The following is a 5,101-nucleotide window of genomic DNA, read 5'->3' as shown; positions in this document are numbered from 1 at the left end:
GTAAGGGCATGCTGCTAGGAATATTACATAAAGAATACATCAATCTATTTATTAAGTTAAAAAGACTTAAGAACTAAAGTGGCAAATAAACTAAAGAGAAAGAAAAGGGAACTATATACGAAGGAGTCTAACCATAAAACTAGAACGCAGTGAGGGTCTAGTGGTCCCCGAGCAGGTTTGGCCGATCGAACGTAGCCCTGGGTAGCGTCCCGGTATAACGCTCTGCGGTTACTCAGCGTGCGTTATGGCTTCTGCGTGGCTGACGCGTAGTTACGCTGTGGCGTACGCGTGCGTAGTGAGTATAAGTACGAAATGCGTGTCGCATATGCAGGCACCGATAGCTAGCTTTATATATGGGGGGGAGGGGGGGTTCGTTTTTCCAATGGTTGGCAGATTTGGCTCGCTAGGGCCCGTGCTACAGGATTATGTAGCGCAAGGGGTGGGTGCTTCGACGGACCGTAACCAGTCAAAGGTTGGCGGAGCACGCGAGAGGGGGGGGTCTGGGGGCCGTCGCCCAGAAGTTTTGTTCAAATTAGAGCGCCCGCTCAGGGATGGCGTTATTGTGGCGAGCAAAGGGGGGGTCCGGACCCCTGGAGCCCCCCCACTGTACAGCGCCCGCTGCTCGGGCGTGAAGCGACCCAGGGCGCAGGAGCCTAAGCGACGAGGCGGGAGGTGTGGGAGGTGGGCGTGTGCACTGTGGTCCTGGGCCTTCCGCCGCAGATGGCAGATATTGCAATTATTTACACTAAGAGATGGAGCGACCTGGAAGTGAAAATTCACTTGCAAATTTCCGGCCGAAAAATTTTTATGGGGTTTGAGGGCAGGGGGTGGTGTCCCAGGCGGGGGGGGGGTTCGTTCGAATCCCGCTGAAACGCCCGCCTGGCTACGGGCCTGGCATATCGCAAGGTAGGTACTGTGAATTCGACCGCCCTCGATCCGAGGCCGTCCGAAGCTACAGGAATCAAGCCCCGAAGTCCGGCACGGTATTGGTATAATACGGCGCTGGTGCAAGTCTGGTTTGCTATAGAGTATCAGGCTAGAGGGACTTCTCGTTCAACTTTGTAATTTCCAGTAGGGGCAGAGTAATGTGGATAAACACTTCTCTTGGTGCGCTCTTTATCCCCCTGTTCTCTCCTCCTTATTCCGTCTTTCTTTTTCTTGCGCATTCTTTCCCGATCATAACAAGAATATCATATAGAGCATGATTATTTTCTGCCAAAAAGTGGGGTGGGCCCGGGCCCCGCGGCCCCCGCCGACGCGCCGCCCCTCGCATACATAGTTCGCTTGAGAACTCTTCAAACTCTTCGCACTTTCAAAAATATACTACGCATACATTCTTTCACACGAGGCAAATAAAAACAAACTAAGGTTTTTCATTCACCGCCCCTTTTTTTTTTGGCAAATTGCGGCTGCCATAATATAATCCGTGGAGCTCTGTTACAGTATTTCTAGCGCCCTCCCTAGAACACAACACACACACACCACGCGCAGGCGGGCACACAGGACAGCACACGGGGCCCCCGAGGTGGCGGGCGATCAGCGCGCGCGACGCACAACACACGACAACGCGCACGACACACGCGCACGCACCGTGGTTAGGCGCGGCGCGCTAGGTCCAAACACACGTACAACGCCACGACACACACACACGCACGCGCGCGACAACACTAACCAGTGGTTCGCAGCGACGACATACGCACGCGACACACAAACAGCGGAATTCATCCTGATATGACCTGTAATCATATCTTACATATAAAATCCTAATAGCCGGACGATTGTGCGTGTTCCGGTTTGACCTTTGAACGCGTTTTCAAAAATAATTGTGCCCCGGAACCGGACGAGTTTCACTAGATTTGACAGAATAGTATAGCTACAACACCCGGCGAACAGAGTCATCAGAACACGAGATGTAACGATGGTTCGGTTTAGTACTATGTGGTTTGAATATTTATTGATCAGTTTGAAGGGCACATGAAGCACAAATCGGGGACATTTGTATAGAATAACAATGAATAAGCATAAAGAATTCATCACTCTCAAGCAGGGTTCGTAATAACAGAGGCACAGGCAGTGAGCTTGAGACGTGTACACTTGCCCTGTACTACCCACACAGTGAAAATCAAAGAGGGGAGAGATGGAATAAAGAATGGAAATATAGATAGATTAGATAGATAGGATAGAGAGAGCGAAGTGAGCTGAGTGAGTGAGTGATGTGAGTGAGTGAGAGAGAGAGAGAGCGAAGGAGAGAGAGAGAGAGAAAGCAGAGAGAGAGAGAGAGGATAGGAGAAGGAGAGGAGAGGAGAGAAAGAGCAGAGCAGAGGGAGGGAACGAGAGGAGGAGAGAGAGAAGAGAGGGAGATGACGGAGAACCAGTGGGCGAGAGAAACGAGATAGGACGCGGATTTGGCCGAGTAAATGGGAAAGACAGAGAAGGAGAGGAGGTTGCGTAACATCTTAACTGTCTTCTCTCTCTCTCTCAATCTGCCCGTCGGCTCGTCTCTTCTCGCGCTCTCTTTCTCTAGCTTTTTCTCGTCTCTCTCTCTATCTCTCTGCTCTCTCTCTCTCTCTCTGCTCGTCTCTCTCCTATCATCTCTGCTTCTCTCTCTCTCTCTGCGTCTCTCTCATCGTGTCTTCTCTCCTCTCTTCACACCGTCCCATATGCGCAGCGGCATGTAAGCAGACCGCTGTCGCGCGATGGTTACCACCAGCAGTGCACGCAAGTCGATCCGTCGGCCCGGCGTATAGCGGTGTTGAGGGCGAGGGCAGAGTTGTGTGTACACGTCTCGCCTACTGCTCCTTAGTTGAGTCAAGCACATTGCAAGTATAGATCGTTCAGGATGAGAACGCGGCGCAGCACTGCGCACACGCACGCAGCGCCAGCAAACACACATCTGGGTAAACAACGACAGTAGTAGTAGGCAGTAGTAGTATTATGTAGTAGTATTAGTAGTATAGTAGTATTAGTAGTAGTATTAAAAGTTAAGAAAGTAGTAAGTAGTAGTAGTGTAGTAGTAGTAGTAAATGAATAATAGTACGTAAATAATAATGATAACTCTAATAGTGATACGTTTGCAACATTCAATGATGTCTTTGGGTGTTCATCAACCGAAAATCGGTTTCGTTGACCGCAATACGTGCGTAGTACGTCCGTAACGTATACAAAGCAGTGGGCACCGTCCCTGCGAGTGAACACGGCGCCGACTAGGGACATCTCACGATATCTCGCGACACACGTAATGTCTCGCGAGTGCCCCCGCCGCCCAATATCTGCAGGGCTCAAGCGTAACTCGTAACGAAATCACACCTTACTTTTGATTTCTCTCGCGTAAATTAACATGTAAAAACCAATAAGAGGGCGCCAGCGTATCGACGATGGAAAGCGATGACGCTCTCTAGCGCCCGTCGGTTACCGCGTATGCGGTGCAAGCATGTTTTCCAATAGCTTCAGAGTATGATCGTGACGTCACGCAGCGCGCAAAACTGCGCTGTATCCTCCGAAATGGAATGCATAGCGGCCGCAGAGACAATAGAACACCTAATTTCTTGTATGGGGAATGTTCTGGAAAGTATATGATATGATTCTGATTAGTAATGACTGTTGCTGAGGGGGTTCTGCATTGGGCAACCTTTGGAGATAGGCCGCAGTTCGTGCGTGACGTCAGGTATCATACTCTGAGCTTATGGAAAGCATATGCCGACCCCCAGTATCGGGGGAAGGGCGGGCGGCGAAACGATGAAGATATGGTGGTTTGCGAAAGGGTGTGCACAGCTGACGCTGCAAGCGTCGACACCCGAGAGAGGCGTAGCCTGGCCGTGTCCGGTGCTGCCTGCCTGCCTGCCTGGCCTGTCGTCGTGCCATGTCCGTAGCTGGCACGTCGCCTGCCCTAACTGCCTGTCCATCGTGCCTGCTAGCCGGCCTGCAGCTGCCTAAGCTGCCTGTCCGTGGGCTGGCCTGCCTGCGCCGTGCATGCCTGACTGGCCTGACTGCCATGGCCTGCCGCGCGCTGTCCGTGCTGTCTGCGCTGCCAGCCTAGCCTGCCTGCCTGCCGTGGAGCTGACTGGGCGCTTAGCCTGCCTGACTGTCTGCGCCTCGTCGTCGTCTGGCCTGCCATGCCTGCCTGCCTGCCTGGCGCATCGCCTGCCGTGGTGCGCTGCATGGCTGGTCCGTGCTGCGCTGGCCGTGTCGCGTCTGCTGCCTGGACTGGCCTTGGCCTGGCGCTGTGCCCGTCTGCCCCGTGCCTGCCGTGCCTGCGCTAACGCCTGCCTAAACTGCCGTGCCTGCTGACTGCGCTGCCTAACGTGCCTGCCTGTCTGACTGCCTGCCTGCCCTGCCTGCCTGACTGACTACCTGCCTGCTTGCATGCTTGACTGACTAACTGCCTGCTTGCCTGCCTGCATGCCTGCCTGACTGACTACCTGCCTGCTTGCATGCTTGACTGACTAACTGCCTGCTTGCCTGCCTGCATGCCTGCCTGACTGACTACCTGCCTGCTTGCATGCTTGACTGACTAACTGCCTGCTTGCCTGCCTGCATGCCTGCCTGACTGACTACCTGCCTGCTTGCATGCTTGACTGACTAACTGCCTGCTTGCCTGCCTGCATGCCTGCCTGACTGACTACCTGCCTGCTTGCATGCTTGCATGCCTAACTGCCTGCCTGCCTTATTAGCTGCCTGCATGCCTGACTAGCTGTCTATCCACCGGACTGCCTGGCTGCCCGCATGCCTTGTAAAGCATCTACTGGTGAAATGTTTTACCTGCAGGTTAGACTCGGTATTGGGGTACCTTAGAACAGCAAGGTCTGGGACCGCTGCTTGCACCCACTTACCAGCTCTCCCTCTCTATATACCTATGTCTGTAGCTGCCCTTAGAGTGCCGGCCTGCCAATACAATAACACGATAACAAAACGTAAAATAAATATCGTAAATAAATTCTCTTTCCGTATTTTTCTCCCCGTAGATTAATGAATTTCCCCTTCCCCATTCCCCCTGTTCACACCACGTTCCCAGTGACACCCAGCAATGGCTCGCCGACGGCAAACTCCACGACAGATGGCGCTCTCGCTCTCGCTCAATTCACCACTGCCACAAGTACGCTTT

The sequence above is a fragment of the Priapulus caudatus genome, unplaced genomic scaffold, assembly GCF_000485595.1.
Source record: "Priapulus caudatus unplaced genomic scaffold, Priapulus_caudatus-5.0.1 Scaffold1841, whole genome shotgun sequence".
Taxonomy (NCBI): Eukaryota; Metazoa; Priapulida; class Priapulimorpha; order Priapulimorphida; family Priapulidae; genus Priapulus; species Priapulus caudatus.
This window is presented reverse-complemented; position numbering follows the sequence as displayed.